Below are 26875 nucleotides of genomic sequence, written 5' to 3' on the forward strand. Positions count from 1 at the left end.
AGGATCTCACAGTTCCTGTCACAGACAACATATTGAGCTCACTGTTGTCTGCACAGAGCCTGCTTCAGATCCTCTGTCCCCCTCTTTGTCTGCCTGTCACCTGCTCGCATGCTCTCTCTCTCTTCCTCAAAAACAAACATTTAAAAAGAAAAAAAAAGAATGTTTTATGTCAATTATATATCAGTAGAACTGGGGTGGGGGGAGAACATTTTGAAACCTTGAAATTGACTGATTTTAAATCAGTCTCCACTTAACTCCACCCCGAAGCCAGATTGTCCATTCCCTTTATTCATTTATATGTGTGGAGTGCCCCTGAATTTAGAAGAGGGGCAGGGATGCCTGCGTGGCTCAGTTGGTTAGGTGTCCAACTTCAGCTCAGGTCATGATCTCATGGCTTGTGAATTCCAGCCCCGTGTGGCGCTCTGTGCTGACAGCTCAGAGCTGAGAGCCTAGTTTAGATTCTGTGTGTCTCTCTCCCCCTGCCCTGCTTTCTCTCTCTCTCTCTCTCTCTCTCTCTCTCTCTCTCTCTCTCACACACACACACACACACACACACATACATATACTCTCTCTCCCTCTCTCTCAAATAAACATTAAAAAAATTTTAAAGGGAGACACTTCTTCCTTATCATTTATAATTATACACAATCTTTTTTTCTTTTAATCATTTGGCAGAATGTAATCGTTTATGCTTTGATGGTTGTAACATTGTTTAAAGGCAGAACAATTTATTGCAATCACCTCAGTTTTCCCTATCTCTACCCTTGTTCCTCTCCAGTTCATTCTCAGTCTAGCAGCCAGAGGTACCTTTCTAAAGGCTGTATCATATCCCTCCACTCAGAACCCATCAGCAGAGTATCATTTCACTCATTGTCAAAGTCTAGGTCTACAGACAGTCGTTCAAAGGTCTACAAAGCACTATTTGATCAGGATCCTGGATACCTTTATAAGCTCCTTCTTTTCTATTCTTGTCTCTTACTTTGCTGCAGCCACACTGACTTTCTTACTGTTCCTTAAATGTTTAGGAATGTAGTGCCTTGGGTCCTTTGCTCCAACTCATGTTTTCTGGGAAGTTCTTTCCCCAGATATTGGCTTAACTCCTTCTCTCCTTTTCGTCTTGGCTCAAGCATTTTGTTCCCAAAGAAGCTTACAGTGACCACCCTGGTGAATATTTGCAATCTGTATTCCAGCACTCCTAATCCTCTTACTCTACTCTACTCTTTCTTTTTTCCCATGGTACTTATCATCTTCTAACAGATAATTTACTTAGTATTATGTTTACTTTGTATTTTCTGCCTCTCCAGTAGAATGTAAGGTCCTCAAAGGCAAAACCTTGTCTCTTTTGTTCACGGATACATCCTAAGCTCCTGGAGCAGTGCCAGGGACATAGATATGTACTAATCCACACTTGATAAATACTTGCTGAGTGAGTAAGTGATGAGGGAAAATTCTGCAATGACTATATTAGAGTTTAACTCCTACTTTATTCCTTAATTGCAGAAGTTCCCCTCCCCGCCACCCACAGGAATGACCTAAGTGGCTTTAGGATTGATCTTCTGATAGTTTTAGTCTTCTAGGTTTCCATTTTTGCATGCCAGCAAGAATTGACAGGACACATTCTATGTAAGTGGCTGAAGCTTGGATTTGTGAGTGATAACTATGTTACAGAATTCATTCTTTCTGATAGCTTTCGAGTTTATGTGATGATGCTTGCCAGTTTATCTACTTGTTGGCCTTTATATTTATTTTGTTTGTGTTTCCTTATGCTTAAGTTGTTATTTAAAACAAAAATAAGCTAAGGGAAGCCATCAAATAGCAAAAGCATAATTAATTAATTTGAAAGGTCCGCAAAACATAGTTCAGATAGTGCTATACCTAAAGACTGTGCTGCCTATATAATTTTAATTAGGTTATAATTGTGCTTAATTTTTCTGTCAATTTATAAAATAAAGAGAAACATGTACCCAAGACTTTCCACTCAGGATTACTATTGGACACTAACTAGAAACCATTGATATTATGTGATCAGGCATACATTTTTATAGTATCACATCATAGTTAGGTCATCCACATACATGTTTTGGATATCTACACTGCTGTATATCTAGAAATCCATAAAGGTGCTAATGTTTTTCTGTGAATTGGAAAAACAGTAAGTCTTATACATATAAGCACACAATTACTATTTTTCAAATATATTCATCTATCTGTGCCATTTTCATATACAGACACATAATTGCTATTCTGTCTAGTAAAACAAAAAATATTTTTACATTGAAAAGTTGATTTCATAGCTTGTAACTTACAGTTACGAGAATTATCTACTGATAATAACATTTCTGGGACACTTCTTATAAGAAAGTTATATTTTCATATAACAAATTTATCATCAAAAGACATCTATTAAGTCTCTTTTCATTGTTTCTATTTCAGATAATACAGGAACCATGGACCAAGAGATTAAAAAATTATGCTGAGCAATATTTTCCTTACTTTCACTACTGATTGAAATACCTTTCCTTGGCTGTATCATTGTTGTTTACATCTTGGCATGTAGAAAACCAGGCTCATGGTTTTTACTAGCAAAACTGCCCATTTTGTACCCAGGCTTTGTTAAAGATTTTAAAGGTGAAAACCAAATCTGATTACCCCCTCATTGGTTCTTCATCCCACTTTGTAATACTTAATTTAGCCTCAAATCCTGTGGATTTGAAACTTTTGCCTGCTTACATTTTCCTCATCTTGTTGACTTTCACACCCTTTATTTTTTAGGAATCCTTCCCATTGGGAATTCATAGCCCATTATCTGTCGATTGAACTATCACATAATCATGGAAGTTACCTTTCCAAAGCTCAAATCTGAGCATATCCTCTTCTGTCCATTGTTCTCATTGGTGTGACTTAAGATGTATTCTCAGAACCCAACTTAACCTTCCTCTCCTACTCAACCACCATTACTTTTTTTTTCCTTTTCCACAGTTTGTCGTTCCCAGAGGGGTTTGTGATGTCTCCTGTCTAGAATTTTGCATAAGCTTTCCTTTGTTGTAGAAAGCCTACCTCTTGTTCATCTCCAAATGACACTTCGAATATGATGCCTTAAGTCTGCCTTATTATGCCTGCCACACATGGGGCTTTCCTTCTTTTACTGTCCTCTGATTTTCTTTGCATTCTCAGAAACCTTATGTCTCACATATTCTTACTACAAACACATCATACATTGAAATTACAGTTGACCTTAGGATGATATGGGCTTGAACTGGGCAGGTTCACTTATATGCACATGTGGTTTTTAGACACATATAGTATGGTATTTTCTTTATGCTTTTCTTAATAACATTTTCTCAAGCTTATTTTACTGTAAGAACACAGTGCAGGATACATATACAAAGTATGTATTAATCAATTGCTTTATGTTATCAATGATGCTTCTGCTCAAGAGTAGGCTACTTAGTAGTTAAGTTTGGGGAGAGGCAAAAGTTATATGTGGATTTTTTACTATGCATTGAGTCACCTCCCCTAACCCCTGTGTTGGTCAAAGGTCAACTGTACACACACACACACACACACACACACACACATACATGCCTATATATCTATATACCTTTATCTCTCTATATAATTAATCTTCATTATTAACTCATTTCATATTTGTGAATTCATCTATATGCTAGAGTTTATTTTAATCCCCAAATCAATACTCACTGGGCTTTCATGATTATTCACAGATATGCACAGATGGGTGACAAATTTGTGTCACCCAACATGTACATCCCCAGTTGAGGGAGAATTACGTATTACTATACGTTATTTTCAGTTCTTTTTTCAGTTCTCATGCTATAAACACATGTCCCTCTCAGAATATATTTAGTGCCCATTTTTCACATTTTTGCGTTTTTTTCTTGATGATTTTACTGTTTAAAATGGCCCTCAAGTGTAGGGCTGAAGTGCTATCTAGTATCACTAAGCATGGGAATGCTGTGTTGTGCTTTACAGAGAAAATGTAGGTGTGAGATAAGCTGTATTTAGGTGTGAGTTATAGTGCCACTGACATGATTCAAAGTTTTTAATGTTTTTATTTATTGTTGAGAGACAGAAAAAGAAAAAGAGAGCACAAGCAGGGGAGGGCAGAGAGAGAGGGAGACACAGAATCTGAAGCAGGCTCCAGGCTCTGAGCTGTCAGCACAGAGCCTGACACAGGGCTTGAACCCACGAACCATGAGATTATGACCTGACCCAAAGTCAGACACTTAACCGACTGAGCCACCAGGTGCCCCTCAACTTTTAATGAATAAATAACATTTATTAAATGACATTTAATAATGGGTGTTTGTGGTAACTTGGTAAAACATAATTATAACAAGAATCAACTGTGTGTATATGTATGTATCTTTTGACAGTAGAGCCTCACTCTTTATTTCTAGAGCCTAGCACAGTGCCTGATACATAGCAGGTACTAGATAAATATTTGAGAATTAAATGAACAAAGACAAATAGGACAGGAAAAGATTTTAGTTGCAAGTGAGAAGCATTTCCCTGCTTGATTTAAGCAGAAGTCATGTTTACTGAAAGATTAATCGACAGCTCAGAGGAGACCTATGAGGGACTTGAAATGAGGCCTGCATGGGCTCATCAGTTAAGCATCCGACTTCGGCTCAAGTCATGATCTCACGGTTCATGAGTTTGAGGTCCCTGTGCTGACAGCTCAGAGCTTGGAGCCTGCTTCCGATTCTGTGTCTCCCTCTCTTGTCTTTCCCTCCCCACTTGCACTCTGTCTCTCTGCCTCTCTCTGAAAAATAAATAAACATTAAAAAAAAAGTTGTTGGTTTTTTTTAAAGAAATGAGGCATGGAAAACGAGCAGGAGAAAATAGAGGAGAAGCAGCCCAAGTCCAGCCAAAATAGTGTCCAGAAGCAGTCCAGCTAGGACACCATGCTACAACCACCTTTGAATATAGAGCTCCATGAGTGTATGCCTTCCATCACCAGAATTTAATGCTATCACTTACATCTTTCCTGTTCCCCAGAAATGAAATTTGCCACAATTTCTGCTGCTTTAACTTTATTGAGATTTAAATTACCAGTTGAGGGGTGCCTGGGTGGCTCAGTCAGTTAACTATCCGACTTCTGCCTAGGTCATGATCTCACCATCCTGGAGTTCAATCCCCTCGTTGGGCTCTGTGCTGATAGCTCAAAGCCTGGAGCCTGTTTCAGATTCTGTGTCTCCCTCTCTCTCTCTCTGCCTCTCTCTCTCTCTCTCAAAAATAAACATTACAAAAATTAAATTACCAGTTGAATATAATTGAGTGCTGAGCCTGGGCATGTGCTCATACCCTAGCTGGCCTTTTTCATTTTGATAGTAGGAAGGAGTGTGCCTTCCACTAGAATTCATTCAGCCATTCCAGAAACATTAGGAAGGTATGGAGTATTTCACAAGCTGTTGGGTGAAAAGAATAATCAATATGTAACACAGAGTGTTTTTATTTAAATGCAGCTGTATTAGTTGTTTTTTGTTGTTGGTTTTTGTGTATTGTTGGTTTTTGTTTACCTAACAATACTAAATTACAAACGCCAGCGCATAGCGGTTTACATAGTAAGCATTCATTCCTCACTCACAGCTCTGTGAATCAGCTGGGATTCTGCAGGGCTTGGATGAGACAGGCTGGGGATTGGGTTCAGATCTGTTCTGTGAAACTCCTGTTCTGGTGCCAGTCACTACCTGGGGCAAAATCTCCCCAGAATTGATGGCAGAAGGACGAAAGATCTGTGTGAACACTGCACCTACACTTAAAGCCCCAACAGCGTGCAGTGCCTACGTGAGTAAGAGGCAAGACATACTTGTTGCCTACTCTGGTAGAGGTGCTAGAAATCCACATGACAAAGGTCTTGAATATTTAATTCTATGTTAGGGAGAAAATCAATTGGAAGGACTAAGCCAATCTACCACTGTAGGAAGAGAAGTGTTACGTTTTAGTCTAAAACAGTTGGAACATTGTTATTGTTAATATTATTGATATTATTTTGGCTTTTAACATTGTTATATTAACATCTATTTTCCCAAGTGGCTTCCTTTTCCATCCTAATTATAACATGTTTTAATGACTCCCCTGTTTTCCAGTTTCCCCTCCTTGCTAAAAGTCAAATTGAATATTAAGGACAAGGAGATTGTGTACTTTGTAATTTGTAATGGCCTAATTCTGAATGCTTTTTCTAAAGGGTAAGGGAGATATAAAAAGAATTTAGCCATACAGCCTCCAAGTAAGACTTGTAACCAGGGCTACACATTAGAATCACCTAGGAGAGATTTTTTTAAATGCTAATACTGGAAGCATACCAATTCTATCAGACTCTCTGAGGTGAGGTTTAGGTACTTTAACAGAAATCTTCAAGGATTTGTATGTACATTAAAGTTTGAGAAACACTGCTCTGAAGTTAAATGGCTTAAGGCTGATTTGACTCCTTCTGTGGGCCACACATGATGTTGCTTAACATTTCTAAGATATTTTGTCATTTATAAAATTAGAATAATCATAACACATAACTCACATACTTGTTCAGTGATTATCCAATGTAATGATGATAGTAAATCATGTGGGAGATACATAAGAACTCAATGATATGTCTTCCTAGTACGGTTATCTCAATTTTGACATTGTCTGTGACCTTGGCAAATTTGAGTTTCCCCCAGGGGGGAATTTTCTCATGTAAAATGATGAATGAGTAATTCTCTGATTTTTCCTTTCAGCTGTAACATTCAAAGATTTTCTGGTGTCACTTAAAAATTATTATTTCATCAGTACAGAAATAGGTTATCTCTTTGTATGCACACTCTACGATAAGAATTTAAAATACTAAGGAAATATATGGCATCTCTTTCATTTGAGATATCTTTTGTGGTTGTTTGCGTTTGTTTTGGAATATGTGTTTATAGATTTGCAGTGTTTAAATGTGGTCTGACAGAATGTCAAAGAGAAAAGAGCCATTTCTATATTCTGGGTGTATCAGTGTGGGCTCTCTAGAGAAACAAAATCAATAGGGTGTGTGTGTGTGGGAAGATATATATATATATGTGTGTGTGTGTGTGTGTGTACCCACACACATATAGACACATACACACATATATCTATAAAGAAAGAAAAGACATTTATTATTAGGATATAAAAAAATAAGGGTATAAAAATTGGCTCATGCTCTTATGGAAGCTGAGAAGTTCCATAATCTGCAGTCAGCAAGCAAGGAGATACAATTGTATAAGGTCCAGTCCTAGTACAAGTCCAAATGCTGGAAAAGATAAGTGTCCCGGCTGCATGGTCATAAGGCAGAGAGGAAATCTCTCTCTTAGCCTTTTTGTTCATTCAGGCCTTGACCAGGTTGGATAGTGACCACCCACAATGGGGAGGACAATCTGCTTTACTCAGCCTACTGATTCAAATGTTAATCTCATCCAAGAAACATCTTCCACCCACACACCCAGAACAATAGTTAACCAAGTGTTTGGGCCCCCTTGACTGGGTCAGTCAAGATGATACATAAAACTAGCCATCATACTAGATGATGTCAATAAATTAACTTACTTCTTTAAATTTTTCACTCTCCAAAAACCTGTACAGTAATTGCTAATTTCAAGACCTATATGTTTCATAATGTTGCAGTTTTTTCACAAATTATTCATTACTGAACAAGTTATTTATTGAAAATTTTTGTTCAAGAAGGTCATTGTTAGGTATTCTATTTTCATGCCATACTATGGTTTCCATTTAGGTTTGTCATTTTCCATTACATCAACATGTAACAGAATTACTAACATTAATCAGTATTACATTTTTTACATAGTCATTATTTCAGTATTTATTACTATGCTTACCATGTTAGGAATATTTAATTTTTTTTTTGACGTTTATTCATTTTTGAGAGACAGAGAAAGACAGAGCATGAGCATGGAAGGGGCAGAGAGAGGGAGACACAGAATCCGAAGCAGGTCCTAGGATCTGAGCTGTCAGCACAGAGCCCGAGGCGGGGCTCTCATGAACTGCGAGATCCTGACATGAGCCGAGTTGGTCGCTCAACCAATTGAGCCACGCAGGATCCCCCATGTTTGGAATATTTAAATATGCACATTATATATTCAATATAGTCTTCCTAATGGCAGGAACTTTATCTCTCTTATCCCCTCAGCTTGTACCAAAGGCTCTCATGGATAGTTGGCATTTATTTATTATTCCTTAATTGAGTGAGTGCTCTTGTTAATTTTTCCAAAAGCTCTGACTAAAAGGCCATCTTAATTCTCATTTCCTCAATGAGAAAATTGTATCAGTTCCTATTACTAATGTTGTGTAACACAGTATCTCTGTCATAAAATATGTGTTTATTATTCATGTGCTTACAAGTCAGCTGGGACAATTCATCTAGTCTAGATAGGGTAGGGACAGCTCCACTCCTCACATGTCTATCAGGAAACTAAGGATAAAGAGAAGCAGCTGCCAGGATAAAATTTTCTCTTGGTGATGACAGAATGCAAGAGAGTAAGCAGAAACACAAGGCCTCTTCAGACCTAAGTTCAGAAGTGGCACATTGACCCCCACCCACCTTTCTTTGGTGAAAACAAGTTCAAGCTCAAAGTCAAGTTCAGGAGTGATAGCTGCCATTCACAATTAGGCCCTGACAATGGTGAGGATATAGGGACAACTGGAGGGAGAGTTGGAACCAGTAATTCAACCTCCCTAAGAAACTGAGGCTAAGAGAAATCATTTGATTTGTCCATGGTCACAGAGTTAGTAGGCCCTGGAGTCAAGATTTGACTCTAAATTGCTGACTCCAATGTTTTCAAACACTTCACTATGTTGTGATGAAGAAGTCATCGTGAATCCATTCTTGGTAACTTGCTAAATATCATGTACACACACACTGTCTCTCTCTCTCTTTTGCCTTGAGTTTAATACAAAAAAAATAACTAAATTAAAATACAATGCATTTATCACCTTGTTGAGTATGGAGATCCTACAGCTGCAAAGGATTTAATTAAAAGTTGATGATTTAATAGGCAGCTTCCATCTATTGTTTACTCTGGAGGGTGAGATTCAATTTAAAATTGGGTTCCAAATTTCATTTTGGAACAGCATCCTTGTCGTCAGCAGGCGGAAAATGTCCCGAAGGAAGCAGACATGTCCCTGAATAGGGAACACTGAATCAGACAGCCAAGATCAGCTCAAAAGTTAAAACACAAAGATTTTATGCTGTTTGGTTCTAGGAAGGGCTAGGTATTCAGTTGTAGATACATAGTTGCACATTTTTCACACATTTGCCCCCCCTTTCTCTCTCCCTCTCTTTCTTGATATATATATATAGATAGATAGATACATACATACATACATACATACACACTATATATATATATTTCTTCCATAGGACAAAGTTTATATTTGTAATATAAAATGACTTCATGTCTCCTTAACACAATAAAACATTGATTAATAAATATTGCAAAGCCAAAATCCTTTGTAATTTTTTTGTCAACTACACATTGAGAATGAGAAAGAAAGACTGGACCATTATTTAGGGTGAAAATCTCAAAATAGCATGCAGTTAGGACCTTGAGTTAATGTGGGAAAAGTTCTTGCTTTCAAAGATGCTATGATTATTTCACTTAGCATCACCTATACTTTATGGCAAATACCCTCAGATTCATTGTCTACATGACTTTGGTACACATTGATGGAATCATTATTCCAGATGCCTGGTCTGACTGAAACTAGAGACCATTAACAATTCCTACTAGATGCTTCTGGGCCTCCTTTCTTGCCATGAATATGCTTAAATTATAGAGGGTTTGAGTTTGGGGTATATGGCTAGATAAATGTAAATATCTACATTTATTTGTAGATATATGTTCATATACACAACTGCATTTTGGGGTATATGGCTAGAGTACTGACTATCACTACTTTACAATTAGGAATCTATTGTCCCTGCAGTTTAGTTTCAGCATGTATTAAAATCAATAGGAAAAAGGTTGATTTTCCACAAACATGTAACATTTTTGTCTGTTGTATTGCCAGAGAAGTGTAATATTGTATTAGATGCAAAAGATAAAGGCAATCAATGTCTTTTGAAAATAAGCCAACCAAGGGCACCTAGGTGGCTCAGTCGGTTAAGCATCCAGCTTCTGCTCAAGTCATGATCTCACAGTTTGTGGGTTTGGGCACTGTGTCAGGCTCTGAGCTGTAAGCTCAGAGCCTGGAGGCTGCTTCAGATTCTGTGTCTCCCTCTCTCTGCCCCTTTCTCTCTCACACTCCTTCTGTCTCTCTCTCTCTTAAGTAAGTAAGTAAAAAAAATAATCAATAAAACAAACCTACCAGATTGTCATGCCAAGGTTATGTTCATTTCTGAAGGCTGCACAACCGCTCATGATGACCATGATTTGCCTCTGCTGACTGACATCTATCATAGTGAAAATTGCTCTTTGTTCCTGGTCATTGCTGGCAATGATGAAAATCATGTTTCAGTTTTTCTATTAAGATTTCAAATCTCCAAATTTCCATCATTAGAGCGAACACTTTGAAATCTCTCCAAATAAAGTATCTCTGAGTGCATAAAATCATAGAATCAGAAAGAGCTCTGTGATGTTGTCATTACCAAACTGGATTTAAATTGACCTGGCACACGGCTCTTAAACTTCTATGGTTGCTTCAAGCGTTGGGGTCTACAATTTGAGTTTGACACATAAGCGTCAAGGCTCCTGTTGTGACCATATTTCAATATAACTGAGGCAACCTTTCAAAGCAGCCAATTTTGCTTTCTCTTAAAAAAAAAAAAAAGAAAAAGGCTTTTACTCTCTCAAAAAGAATACTAATCAAACCAATAGCTATAAAAATGTCCAGAAAGAGCATATAGTTAGGAATGTAGAGGGGCACCTGGGTGGCTCAGTCGGTTAAGCATCTGACTTTACCTCAAGTCATAATCTCACCGTTCGTGAGTTTAAGCCCTGCATTAGGCTCTGTGCTGGGAGCCTGGAACCTGCTTCAGATTCTGTGTCTCCCTCTCTCTCTACTCCTCCCCCCCCCACAATAAATAAACATTAAAAAAATTTAATAGGAATGCAGAATGATCAGTTAGGCTAAATAATCCTGGATTCAAAACTTGATTCTGGCACTTACTAGCTGCGGACTGTGGGCATTGTCAGTGCTTAGTTCCTCTATTAAATACATTGTGAAATCAGGAAATTCACATTTATTGCACACTTTCTGTACTGGGCCATGTGCAGAGTAAATTGTAGGCATTTTTTTAATAATTCCATGCAATAATCCTGTAGGGCAGGCATTACTACTTTTCTCACTGCCTACATGAAGAACCTGGCTTACAGAAGTGAAATAAACTAGGATATAGCAGTAGAACATGACAGTGCCTGCTATAATAATGGTTTCCTGGTAGCCCAATACATACTAATTTTGGAGACTAACTCTATTTTTCCACTCCTTAAAATTCTTCCTAATCTGCTCATACTAATGTCACTCAGTCCAGGCCTTGTAAATCTATTAATTCTTCCACACTTAACTGACTTGGGCTTGTGGACCTGACTATTCCAGCTACTTTCAGTTCTAAAGCATTAGATACTTTAGAAAAATTGCAACACCAGCTGTCCTGCACATTCCATTATCTCAAAATATTAATTGATCATCTAGGTATGCTGTGTAAGGAAAATTGGAGCAAATATTGGATGAGGTCTTTGCTCATAGAAATTAATCCTAGCAGGGAAAATAAAAAACCAAGAAAAGTAAGTGATGAGTAAAATAAGGCCAAGTGATAGCAAGGGGAAGAGTGCTACTATAGATATGTGCTCAAGGGATACCTCTCTCCGGTGGTATATTAATTTGCTAGCGTTGCATAACAAAGAACAAATGAATGGTGTAAATTCACAAGTGGGAATTTGTTGTCTCAAGGTCCTGCAGGCTAGAAGTCCAAGGTCAAGGTGTCAGAGGGTCGGTGTCTTTTCAGGACTGTGAGGCAGAATCTTTTCCATGCTTTTCACCTAGCTTCTAGTAGCCTCAGGCCTTCCATGGCTTGTAGATAGCATTTTTCCTTTATCTTCATATTGTCTTCCCTCTATGCTTATCACCGGTTCATATTTCCCTTTTTTTGTAAGGACACAGACATATTATATTAGGACCCACCCTATTGACCTCATCTTAATTTGACCATCCATCCACAAAGACTCAATTTTCAAATAAGGTCACATTCACAGTACTGGAGGTGAGTACTTTGGGGGGAACACAATGTGATCCTATAATAGGGGGTGAGATTTAGAGTATGTGCCAAAGGATAAATACCTGAACAGTGAGTGGGGGACATGGAAAGTAGAGGAGGCATAAAAAGGAAGTTACAGGGGCGCCTGGGTGGCGCAGTCGGTTAAGCGTCCGACTTCAGCCAGGTCACGATCTTGCGGCCCGTGAGTTCGAGCCCCGCGTCAGGCTCTGGGCTGATGGCTCGGAGCCTGGAGCCTGTTTCCGATTCTGTGTCTCCCTCTCTCTCTGCCCCTCCCCCGTTCATGCTCTGTCTCTCTCTGTCCCAAAAATAAATAAAAAAAAAAAAAAAAAAAAAAAACGTTGAAAAAGAAAAAAAGGAAGTTACAAATATTCACCAAAAATATGTACTGAAATACTTCCTGAACACTAACAATAACTGAAACTAGCAATTTTCTAGATGGCCATCAATAGTAAAATGAATAGACTGTGGTTTAGTCACACAGTGGAAAATTAAACAGCAGGAATTGGCAAACTACAGAGCATGGCACAGGTAGAGACCACTGCCTGCTTTTATAAATAAAGTTTTATTGGAACACGGCTACTACATCCATTCATTTACACATTGACTATGGTTATTTTGACTCCACAATGGCAGAGTTAAGTAGTCGTGAAAGAGACCATATGGCCCACAAAGCTGAAAATATTTGCTGTCTCTTAAAAATGTGTGTATGTATGTATGTATATACATACATGTGTGTATATGTATATACATTTACACATATATATGTCTATATACATATATACAATTATACATATATACATATAAATACATACATGTATATACATACTGGCTCCTGCTATATAGCAATGAAAATTGGTCATTTACAGATTCACAGTATAATATGAATGAACCCTGCAGGCATAATCTAATGGGAAAAAAAAGTCAAACACAGAAAACTAGATAATATATGATCCCTTTTATATGAAATAAAATAAGTAAAGTAATTGGTATCGGTAAAGGTCACAATAGTGATTACCTTGTGGAGGTAGTGATAAGGAGGCAAGGGGACTTCTGGGACTCCAGTAGTGAATTCTGTTTCTTTATTCAGGTGCTGGTTACAAGGGTGGACTCAGTTCATTTTGTGAAAATTCATGGAGATTGACAGCCATACTCAATTTTCTGTCTATGTATTTAGCAAAACATATTAAAAAATGAATCCGTGTTAAAGATTGCAAACTTTGCATATTCCTAGGACTAAAAAGAGTCGGTCTGCCCAGGTTATTTGAAACATTAGGTATATTAAATTGAAACACTAATTTGTGATTCCTTTATTCTACCCAGGGCTGAATTAAAAGACTTCGTGCATTGATCAATGTGCTCTTTCCTGTGCTGTCCAATTCAGTAGCCAGTAGCCATGTGTGTCTATTAAACAACTGAAATGTCATTTAAAGTGACTGAGCGAATGAAGTTTTTACTTTATTTTAATTAGCCAATCCTTTTAATTAGTTTAATTTTACTTAGTTTATATTCAGTTGGTTTAATTTCACTGTGTGTGGACAGTGGCTACAGGGCCGAAGGACATACCTGTGTCTACTATATGACACAACTCAATCACCAACATTTTTACTCTCACGGTGATTTACCCCTGCTTCCCTACTCAGGTTCATGCCATATAGCATCTAGAAAAATAAAAACCTCCGTTTCCATCTTACTCCAAATATGTTGTCATCTAATATTTGAAGCTTAAAATTGCTCCTCTTATTTCCACAAGTTTTATTTTGGTAGGGTGTAAACTGAATGGCTGGTAAAATCGTAGATTAAATGGTTCTGTAGGTTTATTAGCTGACACACTTGACTTTGAGATTGTCTTGCCTATTATGACTTTATGAAGCTTTTTAATAGGATGTTGTTTTAATGTTGTGTGCCTGAAAAGATATAGGAAATAGGAAAAAAAAATTACTTTCCAAATCACTTGTGCCCCCAATCGCCGTGGTGTTAATTTGAGGCATCTTCTCTCTGGTACTAAGAAAATAATTGACACTGTATATTGAAAATAAAGTCATGGTGTTCAGAAAGGCAAAATCAATTGAAAATTCCAAGCTTTAAGTGGGTAATATACCTCAAATCCACTTTTCAGGGACATATTTTAAGTATTTTAATGACATTTTTAGACGTTTCATATTTTCAAAACACATGCAGTTATCATAAAAATAGCTCATTCAAACATCATTTCTAATGTAGACACAAACACATTTATAAAAGCAAGGAAACAGAACTGTTCAAATTTGGAAGAGCTATATTAATCGCATTATTGTGAGAGTTTACTACTTTGAAGTTGTCAGTGATATACTACTGATTTGGTAGTTTTTAATCAATATATAAACTTTAGAAATCTAATAAATAATCATTTGCCTGGAATCCAAACAAACAATACTCAAATGAAATCCCCTTTTGAATATTGTCTTTTATTTGTCAAATTAAGAACAAAATGATAAGAAAAAAAAAGCTAGCAGTCACCGTGAATATATTGAAATAGTTAACTCAGCAATATTATGGTCCTTTATAAACTTCTAAAATGTACAGTGAAATATAACAATCAGTGTAGCAATTTTTTTTCTGGTACTCTGCATTATTTAAATACTCTATAACGAAGGAAGATTGAAATGCTGCTCTGTAAAGTTTCAGTTATAGGTGTATTTCTGTTGTGCTTAAGTTTTTAAAAATCAGCCATTTCTTTTTGTGATGATCATTATAGCTACGAACTGTATGTTTTGTTGAATTAATTACCATCTCTTGAGCATCATGTCCCAAAAGGAATGAGATGGAGAGTGTGTATGCATTCACTTGGAAATCACATGTGTCTGTCTATGGCTTTTTGTGCATGATGAATACTTGTTGTAGTTTTAGGTAGGGTAGAAGAAAATGATGAATGGTCTATCTCCAGAAATTGTGATAATGCTTGTAGTCTGTAGATGGAGAAGGGCTTCCCTCATGAACGGAAGTATTTTCTAGTATCAGCTTCTAATTCTCTGGCTGCATCTTCAAGCACACTTAGGTAGAAGAGATTAGATGCAATTGGACTCCATTATAGAATCTATTAGTGATGAGAAACGGGTTAGTGGTATACTTTATTTTTTTCTTATTTGGCCAGTCTGCTGTTATGAACTGTTCAGAAAAAGGAGTCAAATTTCTTAGAGCAAACATGTCAAATATGTATCAGAGTCCAGGGATGGTAAGAGTGTGGATGCATTGGTAAGCCAATTACAACATTGATTTTTTTTTAAACAGATATGCCTGTATTTTCCTACTGCCATCAAAGAACACACATGTTAATTGTATATAATGTAGTGATATGTAGTTTGCTCCCTATAGTTGGAAATGTCAAAATAAAATGGCAGTAGTCACACCTTTGTTACATAAGCCAATATCTTTTGCTTGGTTTAGCAATCTGTTTCATTCAAGCATTTAGATATTTGTTAAAAGACTTATATCCCAGGGGCGCCTGGGTGGCTCAGTCGGTTGAGCGTCCGACTTCAGCCAGGTCACGATCTCGCGGTCCGTGAGTTCGAGCCCCGCGTCGGGCTCTGGGCTGATGGCTCGGAGCCTGGAGCCTGCTTCGGATTCTGTGTCTCCCTCTCTCTCTGCCCCTCCCCCGTTCATGCTCTGTCTCTCTCTGTCTCAAAAATAAATGTTAAAAAAAAAAATAAAAAAAAAAAAAAGACTTATATCCCAAATAAGTCATTGAATTAAAACTTTGGGAAGATTCACTTGGGATGAGATCATTACGGATGGGGAATTAAAATGTTCCATAAGGTGACATATTGAGAACATGTCATCTTCTGTAGAGAGCCACATCTACGAAGTTATTTTCTGTATAAACTAGTCAAAAGCAGGGATGTTGGCTAGAACTCTTCATTTCAGAGAGCAAGATTCCAAGTGTTCCTCTCTGATAGTGTCTTCACTTGAACTACTTTGCACACTCCTTCCCTCTGACATAGTTTGCCTTCTCCCCCTGACTTCAAATTTTATCCACACTTGCTTCTCAAGTGAATCCTACTGAAGGTGTTTTGTGATCCTTTGCCTTCTTGATCTCTTACTTGTATTCTATATTTGGGGCATGTAATCTATTTTATGAATTATATTAGGACAAATTATTCCGTAGACATAAGATTTCTCTTGCATACTAAATCATGAAGTCTGTTAAGATTTGAATATTGAAAGGGAATTTTATCTGATTTGTGTGTAGGTTGTTATTTGTTACTTAATTTTTTGGCTTAACTCTATTTTATTTTTCCTTAAGAAGCTAAATATGATCACACAGTATTTGTCCCTTTACATAGCACCTGAGTAGTGCTGGGATCATAGCAACAATCAGTAAAAGTTCATAGTTAGGAATATTTCCATGGGGAGAAAAAGAAGTAGAATATTAGCATAAAAATGTCTCCAAGCTTCATCTGTGAGAAGCCATTGAAGTTAGCTTGACCCAGTGAAGAAATCTATGGCAAATTTGAAGTATTAGCACTCTGCAGAAAAGCCTTAGTCCTCTTCTGCTGAATGGAGTTGTGAATTATTTACATAACCATCATATAACAACTTATTGACTTCAAGATTGTAAAGTACCCTATTAATGTTTTAAGCATTTCCCTTTATTTTAACAGAGGTAAATTATTTAGGCAATGTTAAAATGTTTTATACTTTGACTAATGAGTAGAGAAAGTGTGTATCATATCTTATTTTAATTGGCTGTTTACCTTATCCTGTGAAAATCATATATTTATTATTTCAGACATAATTAACTATGCCTGTACTCCCTGATAGATCTGTATGCCATTTTCACACACAGTTTAGTCATTAAGACACATAGCTGTGTAGATAATCGTTACTTAGAAAATGTCACTTTCTTCAACAAGGAACTACATTTCCACCTAGAGGCAAAGCCAAATTTTTACCATCCCTTACCTCCATGTCTTTCTCTTGGCACTATCTAAACAAACTCTATTATTGGTTTCTTCACACCTTATACTCTCAGTCAGCAGATCCTGCCACTATAAAATATATCAGGGCAACACAAATTTATAGCAGTAAACAAGTGCCTCCCCAGTCAGGCTTTCTCTTTCAGAGTGGTATGAACTCTACTGGAATGGAGTGACTCCAAAGCAATATCCCCATGTAACGTCCTCATAATGTATTAATCTAATCCATCCTATCACCCAGAGGAAAATTGTTTGATAAACTGGGCCTTGACTGTTTGAGAAGTTGGAATTATTTCTCAGAGTTATAGTAATAGAACACAATGAAAGGCCATTCAGAGCTCCCTTTGATATCTGTATAGTACATGAAGGTTTTATTTAGTTTATATATTCCTTAAAAAATCATGAAATAGGCAGAAGTGGAGTATTTCTGTTTTCTGCAACACTCAGACCAAAACCAGGTTTTCTAAGGCCGCTATCTAGCCCTTGGCAAAATATAACCAAAAAATGAATCAATTTCACTATTAAAGATCTCTAAAGAATAGGATTCTGCATTCTCCTGAAGACACCCAGTAAAAGTCAAAGGTTTCTTTGCTGGGCATCCTCAGACTAGCTTACCAAAATCAGAAGTGAATTAAAGTAAGTATGATTTATATATTCTTTCCTTCTCCCTCCTTTTCAATGACAAGTACTTCTCTCTTGCCATAAGATGAATAAAACACCATTAAGCTATTATAGTTAAATTCCAAATGCCCAAAGTAAGTAACATAAATGTAAGAGGGCTGGGTATAAAATAATACAGAATGTTGGCATTTATAGTAAACTAGAGAAAACAAGTCTCATTTAATTTCCACATTTAATTTCTTTAAAAAACACTGTACAAGTGTACTCTTGGTATTGACCCAAAGGAGTAGGAGAATTATGTCTAAACAAAACCTGCTGTCGGATATTTTTAGCAGTTTTATTTATTATTGCCAGAATTAAAAAGCAACCAAGATATCCATTAGTATGTGAATGGATAAATACAATGTGGTACCTCCAGACAATGGACTTTTATTCAGTGCTAAAATAAAATAAAATAAAATAAAGGAGCTGCAAGATATGAAAAGACATGGAGTAATCTGAAATGCATATTCGTGACTGAAAGAACCCAGTCTGAAAAGGCTAGGTACTGTATGTTTCTAACTGTAGGACATTCTAGAAAAAGTAAAGGTATGTAGACAGTTAAAAAAAATCAGTGATTGCCATGGTTTAGGGGAGAGAGAAAGATGAATAGGCAGAGCACAAAGGATTTTTAGGACAGGGAAACTATTTTCCATGTTACTGTTGTGGTATACAAATGTCATTATAAATTTGTTAAACCCCATAGAATGGAGCTTCTGAGGAAGATGGCGGCATAGGAGAGTGCTGGGCTTACCTCATCCTGGTGATCACTTAAATTCCACCCACACCTGCCTAAATAACCCAGAAAACCACTAGAAGACTAGCAGATAGGATTCTCCAGAGCCAAGTGTAGACAAGAGGCCTACGGAAGAGGGTAGGAAGGGTGGAGAGGCTAGGCGCGCTAAGACTGACTGGCGGCAGGGAGCCGGGGTGGCGGAGGGGCAGCCTGCCCAGAAAGGCAGAGCCCCCAAGTCTGGCTTGCAAAAGTGGAAGGACCGGACTGTATGAGTTCTGACAGCCAGCGGGATTTAACACCTGGAATGTTAAAAGTCAGCAGCTCTGCTCAGAGAGTGGGAGGGCGAGAGGACACCAGGAGGGAGAGGTGTTGAGCCCCGGAGGACAGAGCTCAGCTCAGTGGGGAACAAAGGCAATGGGAAGCACCATCTCCCTCATCCATCCCCCAGCCAAAATCCCAAAGGGAACCAGTTCCCATCACAGAACTTGCTTGCACCGCAAACACCCAATGCTGTGCTTCTGTGTATCCATCCCTCCTATGGGTCTGCCTCCCTCCTGGTGCCACAGGGCCCCTCCCGAAGCAGACCACCAAAGGCAAAGTGAGCTGAGTCTTCCCCTCCCACCCCTGTGCAACTTGCAGATCCACCCCAGCTAATACGCCAGATCCCATAGAAGCAGCACCAGAAGCCTGGCAGTGTGCAAGTAGCCCGGACAGGGGCCACACCACTCCACAGTTAGCCCTGCCCCTGGGAGAGGGGAAGATAAGGTACACACCAGTCTGACTGTAGCCCCAGTGGTGGGCTGGGGGCAGACATCGGGTCTGACTGTGGCCCTGCCCACCAACACAAGTTACTCCAGACAGCACAGAGGAAGAGCCCTGCAGTTCCGTGCCACTCCAGGGACTATCCAAAATGACAAAACAGAAGAATTCTCCTCAAAAGAAACTCCAGGAAGTAGCGACAGGTAACGAACTGATCAAAAATGATTTAGACAATATAACACAAAATGAATTTAAAATGATAGTCATAAAATTAATTGCTGGGCTTGAAAATAGTATAGAGGACAGCAGAGAATCTATTGCTACAGAGATCAAGGGACTAAGAAACAATCATGAGGAGCTAAAAAATGCTATAAATGAGCTGCAAAATAAAATGGAGGTGACCACAGCTCAGATTGAAGAGGCAGAGGAGAGAATAGGTGAATTAAAAGATAAAATTATGGAAAAAGAAGAAGCTGAGAAAAAGAGAGAGAAAAAATTCCAGGAGTATGAGGGGAGACTTGGAGAACTAAGTGACATAATTAAACAAAATAATGTACGCATAATTGGGATTCTAGAGGAGGAAGAGAGAGAGAAAGGGGCTGAAGGTGTACTTGAACAAATCATAGCTGAGAACTTCCCTGATCTGGGGAAGGAAAAAGGCATTGAAATCCAAGAGGCACAGAGAACTCCCTTCAGACGTAACTTGAATCGATCTTCTGCATGACATATAGTGAAACTGGCAAAATACAAGGAGAAAGAGAAAATTCTGAAAGCAGCTAGGGATAAACATGCTCTAACATATAAAGGGGGACCCATAAAACTCATGGCAAACCTATCTACTGAAACTTGGCAGGCCAGAAAGAAGTGGTAGGAAATCTTCAATGTGATGAACAGAAAAAATATGCAGCTGAAAATCCTTTATCCAGAAAGTATGTCATTCAGAATAGGAGAAATAAAGGTTTTCCCAAACAAACAAAAACTGAAGGAATTCATCACCACTAAACCAGCCCTACAAGAGATCCTAAGGGGGATCCTGTGAGACAAAGTACCAGAGACATCACTACCAGCATGAAACCTACAGACATCACAATGACGCTAAACCCATATCTTTATATAATAACACTGCATGTAAATGGACTAAATGCACCAACCAAAAGACATAAGGTATCAGAATGGATAAAAAAAACAAGACACATCTATTTTCTGTCTACAAGAGATTCATTTTAGACCTGAGGCCAGCTTCAGATTGAAAGTGAGGGGATGAAGAATTATCTATCATGCTACTGGAAGTCAAAATAAAGCTGGAGTAGCCATACTTATATCAGACAAACTAGACTTTAAAGGCTGTAACAAGAGATGGAGAAGGGCATTATATAATAATTATAGGGTCTACCCATCAGGAAGAGCTAACAATTATAAACGTCTATGCACCGAATACGGGAGGCCTCAGATATATAAAACAATCACAAACACAAGCAACCTTATGGATAAGAATGTGGTAATTGCAGGGGACTTTAACACCCCACTTACAGAAATGGATAGGTCATCTAGACACAAGATCAATAAAAAACAAGGGCCCTGAATGGTACTTTGGATCAGATGGACTTGACAGATATATTTAGAACTCTGCATCCCAAAACAACAGAGTATACTTTCTTCTCGAGTGCACATGGAACATTCTCCAAGATAGATCACATACTGGGTCACAAAACAGCCCTTCATCAGTATAAAAGAGTTGAGATCATACCATGAACACTTACCACAATGCTATGAAGCTTGAAATCAAGCTCAAGAAAAATTCTGGAAAACCTCCAAAAGCAGGGAGGTTAAAGAATACCCTATTAAAGAATGAATGGTCAACCAGGCAATTAGAGAAGAAATTAAAAAATATATGGAAACAAATGAAAATGAAAATACAACAACCCAAATGCTTTGGGATGCAGCGAAGGCAGTCCTGAGAGGAAAATACATTGCAATCCAGGGCTATCTCAAGAAACAAGAAAACTCCCAAGTATAAAATCTAACAGCACACCTAAAGGAAATACAAGCAGAGCAGCAAAGACACCCCAAACGCAGCAGCAAAAGAGAAATAATAAAGATCAGAGCAGAAATAAACAATATAGAATCTAAAAAAAACTGTATGTAGAGCAGATTAATGAAACCAACAGTTGGTTTTTTGAAAAAATAAACAAAATTGATAAACCTCTAGCCAGGCTTCTCAAAAAGAAAAGGGAGATGACCCACATAGATAAAATCATGAATGAAAATGGAATTATTACAACCAATCCCTCAGAAATACAAGCAATTATCAGAGAATATTATGAAAAATTATATGCCAACGAATTGGATGACCTGGAAGAAATGGACAAATTCCTACACACCCACACACTTCCAAAATTCAAACAGGAAGAAATAGGAAGCTTGAACAGACCCATAACCAGCAAAGAAATTGAGTCAGTTATCAAAAATCTCCCAACAAATAAGAGTCCAGGACCAGATGGCTTCCCAGGGGAAATCTTCCAGACATTTAAAGCAGAGATAATACCTATCCTTCTCAAGCTATTTCAAAAAATAGAAAGGGAAGGAAAACTTCCAGACTTATTCTATGAAGCCAGCATTACTTTCATTCCTAAACCAGACAGAGACTCAGCAAAAAAAGAGAGCTACAGGCCAATATCCCTGATGAATACAAATGCAAAAATTCTCAATAAGATACTAGCAAATCGAATTCAACAGCATATAAAAGGAATTATTCACCATGATCAAGTCGGATTCATTCCTGGGCTGCAGGGCTGGTTCAACCTTCGCAAATCAATCAATGTGATGCATCGTATTAAAAAAAGAAAAGATAAGAACCATATCCTGTCAATTGATGCAGAAAAAGCATTTGACAAAATTCAGCCTTGTTTCTTAATAAAAACCCTTGAGAAACTCAGGATAGACGGAACATACTTAAACATCAGAAAAGCCATTTATGAAAAGCTCACAGCAAATGTCATCCTCAGTGGGGAAAAACTGAGAGCTTCCCCCCTGAGATCAGGAACACAACAGGGATGTCCACTCTCACCGCTGTTGTTTAATATAGTGTTGGAAGTGCTAGCATCAGCAATCAGACAACAAAAGGAAATCACAGGCATCAAAATTGGCAAAGCTTAAGTCAAGTTTTCACTTTTTGCAGATGACATGATATTATACATGGAAAACCCGATAGACTCCACCAAAAGTCTACTAGAACTGATACATGAATTCAGCAAAGTCGCAGGATACAAAATCAATGTACAGAAATCAGTTGCAATCTTATACACTAACAATGAAGCAACAGAAAGACAAATAAACTGATCCCATTCACAATTGCACCAAGAATCATAAAATGCCTAGGAATAAACCTAACCAAAGATGTAAAAGATCTATATGCTGAAAACTATAGAAAGCTTATGAAGAAAATTGAAGAAGATATAAAGAAATGAAAAAACATTCCGTTCTCATGGATTGGAAGAATAAATATTGTCAAAATGTCAATACTACCCAAAGCTATCTACACATTCAATGCAATCCCAATCAAAATTGCACCAGCATTCTTCTCGAAGCTAGAACAAGCAATCCTAAAATTCATATGGAACCACAAAAGGCCCCGAATAGCCAAAGTAATTTTGAAGAAGACCAAAGCAGGAGGCATCACAATCCCAGACTTTAGCCTCTACTACAAAGCTGTCATCATCAAGACAGCATGGTATTGGCACAAAAACAGACACATAGACCAATGGAATAGAATAGAAACCCCAGAATTGTACCCACAAAAGTATGGCCAACTAATCTTTGACAAAGCAGGAAAGAATATCCAATGGAAAAAAGACAGTGTCTTTAACAAGTGGTGCTGGGAGAACTGGACAGCAACATGCAGAAGGTTGAAACTAGACCACTTTCTCACACCACTCACAAAAATAAACTCAAAATGGATAAAGGACCTGAATGTGAGACAGGAAACCATCAAAACCCTAGAGGAGAAAGCAGGAAAAAACCTCTCTGACCTCAGCTGTAGCAATTTCTTACTGGACACAAAGGAATCAAAAGCAAAAATGAACTTTTGGGACCTCAAGAAGATAAAAAGCTTCTGCACAGCAAAGGAAACTATCAACAAAACTAAAAGGCAACCAACGGAATGGGAAAAGATATTTGCAAATGACATATCAGACAAAGGGCTAGTATCCAAAATCTATAAAGAGCTCACCAAACTCCACACCTGAAAAACAAATAACCCAGTGAAGAAATGGGCAGAAAACATGAATAGACACTTCTCTAAAGAAGACATCCAGATGGCCAACAGGCACATGAAAAGATGCTCAACGTCACTCCTCATCAGGGAAATACAAATCTAAACCACACTCAGATATCACCTCACGGCTGTCAGAGTGGCTAAAATGAACAAATCAGGAGACTATAGATGCTGGAGAGGATGTGGAGAAACAGGAACCCTCTTGCACTGTTGGTGGGAATGCAAACTGGTGCAGCCACTCTGGAAAACTGTGGAGGTTCCTCAAAAAATTAAAAATAGATCTACCCTATGACCCAGCAATAGCACTGCTAGGGATACCCAAGGATACAGGAGTACTGATGCATAGGGGCACTTGTACCCCAATGTTTATAGCAGCACTTTCAACAATAGCCAAATTATGGAAAGAGCCTGAATGTCCATCAACTGATGAATGGATAAATTGTGATTTATATACACAATGGAGTACTACGTGGCAATGAGAAAGAATGAAATATGGCCTTTTGTAGCAACAGGAATGGAACTGGAGAGTGTTATGCTAAGTAAAATAAGTCATACAGAGAAAGACAGATACCATATGTTTTCATTCTTATGTAAATCCTGAGAAACTTACCAGAAGACAGGGGGGAGGGGAAGGAAAAAAAAAAAAGGCTAGAGAGGGAGGGAGCCAAAACATAAGAGACTCTTAAAAACTGAGAACCAACTGAGGGTTGATGGGGGGTGGGAGGTGGGGGAGGGTGGGTGATGGGTACTAAGGAGGGCACCTGTTGGGATGAGCACTGGGTGTTGTATGGAAACCAATTTGGCAATAAATGTCATATTAAAAAAAAGCCCATGGAATGTACCCATGAATAAAACCTAACGTAAAGTATGAACCTTGGACAATTATGATGTGTCAATGTAGCTTTGTCATTTGGGAAAAATGTAGCACTCTAGTAAAGGATGTTGGTAGAGGGGAGGGTAGCCCTGTTGTGGGGCGGGTAGGGAGTATATGGGAACTCCCTCTACTTTCTGATCACTTTTGCTGTGAACCTAAAAATCTTCTGAAACATAAAGTCTATTTAAGAGTTAAAAAAAAAAAGAAAGAAAGAAAAGAAAAACAGAAAAACAGAAAAACACTAGCCACCAAGGAGAATCTACAAGTTCTCTGGCTTTCAACCATTAGCTAGAATCTAAAGGAAGAATGCTTTCTGCTTTACCCCAGAATAGAAGAATCTATCTTTCTCTTACTTCTTCTCGTTAATACGTATAAAATTATTTGAGAAATATTTTTATAGAATTTTTAAAGGGACGCCTGGGTGGCTCAGTTGTTTGAGTGTCCGACTTCGGCTAATGTCATGATCTTGTGGTCTGTGCTGACAGCTCAGAGCCCGGAACCTGCTTCAGATTCTGTGTCTCCCTCTCTCTCTGCCCCTCCCCTGCTCATGCTCTGTCTCTCTCTAAAAAAAAAAAAAAAAATTAAAAGAAAAATTTCTTAACAATATAAATCAACAGGAGCTCGTTTTCATTTACCACCTAAATAGAAGCTTCCTCTAAATACTTCTGTTTTACCTTGCAAGAAATTCTATTTTTAATAATAAATATAAAATATACATTTTAAATGTTTCTGAACCATATAACCAATGATCTGGGATTACTAATTTTTGTAGGTGAATGGTAGGAAAATTGATGAGAGCTTAACCACTGAGTACCTGGGCAGCAAAAACAAGCAAAGAAAGAGACAAAGTAGGGACTAGCAGGTAGGGAGAAGAGCTCACAGAAATTCATAAGAAGAGAGCTGGTCTTTAATGGTCTCTTTTTTAGATGCATTCCCAGATCTTATCACATTTTATGGACCCTGAAATTCTAATGTGAGGACATCTGTTTAACAGTCAATGAATCAAACAAATGATTCCCAGAGGACTCTAAAAGCTCAAAGTTTGCCTTGCAACTTGTGTTAAATGATTTTAAGTAGATTTGTTATCTAAATGTAAACACCTGTAAGAAATCATAATGACTACTTGTATTTTGGGGAGATGTATTTGCTTTCATGACCCTATGACCAGATTCACCTCAAAGCCAACTGGACACTTTGGGACAATTGTAAAAACAAAGCAGAAGTGTTTTTTAAATAATAATTTCCAAGGGCTTTCTTGTAAGCATTGGTCAGTAAACTTTTTCTGTAAAAGGTTAGATATAAAATATTGTCAGTCTTGCAGATTATATGGTTTCTAACACAACTACTCAACTCTCCCTCCTAGCATGAAAACAGCCACAGTCAATATGTAAACAAACAATGGTAGCTATTCTCCAATAAAAATTTTATTAAAATACAAAAAAAGCAGGCAACAGACTGGTCAAGACCCATCATTTCCCCAATTTTAATACTGAAGAAATTCAGTCATGTTAAAGCATCCTTTCTAAGATGTTTCAAGCAATTTACACCCCATCAGTGTTTATTTGGTCATTTTTGCTACCAATTATTTCCACAAAAATTTGGATAAATCTATCTTTCTTAGCAAATTTCACATGTTTTTAGGTGGTAAATGTGTGTGCTTTTGTGATCTATAACTATACTGGAAGCTCTGGACAATTTTTAACCTCCCTTACTGTCTATTATCGTAACTTCTTTAACCCTATAAACAAAGATTGTAGCCCCTTCCCACAATAAATGAATTTCAGTACAAGCACTTAACTCAGAGTGCCTGGGTTCAAATACAAGCTCCATTACTTACAAGCTGTGAATTTAGACAAGATACTTATCTCTCTATGCGTCAATTTTCTTGAATGAAAACTGGTAACAATCAAAGTATGTTTCATAGTGTTGTCACAGGCTTAACTGTGATAATAACTAAAGTTCTTAGAACAGTGCCAGGGCACATAGTAAGTGCTTTATAAATATTAGCTATTACTCTCCTTATTAATTAAAACATTTATGTAGTACAGGACAAGTATGGAACATACAAATTAGTTTCTTCCCCCATTTAAAAAATCATAGAAAGATGGGAGACTGGATGGTTTAGTCAGTTAAGCATATGACCTTGATCTCGGCTCAGGTCATGATTCCATAGTTCATGGGATCAAGTCCCGCATTGGATTCTGTGCTGACAATGCAGAGCCTGCTTGGGATTCTCTCTCCCTCCCTCTCTGCCCCTCCCTCACTCGTTCTCACACTCTGTTTCTCAAAATAAGTATTTTTTTTTAAATCATAGCAAATAAAAGACGTTAATTAATTCATTGAACAAAAATGAATTCTCTTGCTT

General features: G+C 37.8%; 1 pseudogene; it reads right to left on the reverse strand.

The window, feature by feature from the left end:
* Positions 1 to 26875, reverse strand: part of LOC115508493 — a 607545-nt pseudogene that overhangs the window by 541600 nt on the left and 39070 nt on the right.

Source organism: Lynx canadensis, chromosome A2 (genome assembly GCF_007474595.2).
Source record: "Lynx canadensis isolate LIC74 chromosome A2, mLynCan4.pri.v2, whole genome shotgun sequence".
NCBI lineage: Eukaryota > Metazoa > Chordata > Mammalia > Carnivora > Felidae > Lynx > Lynx canadensis.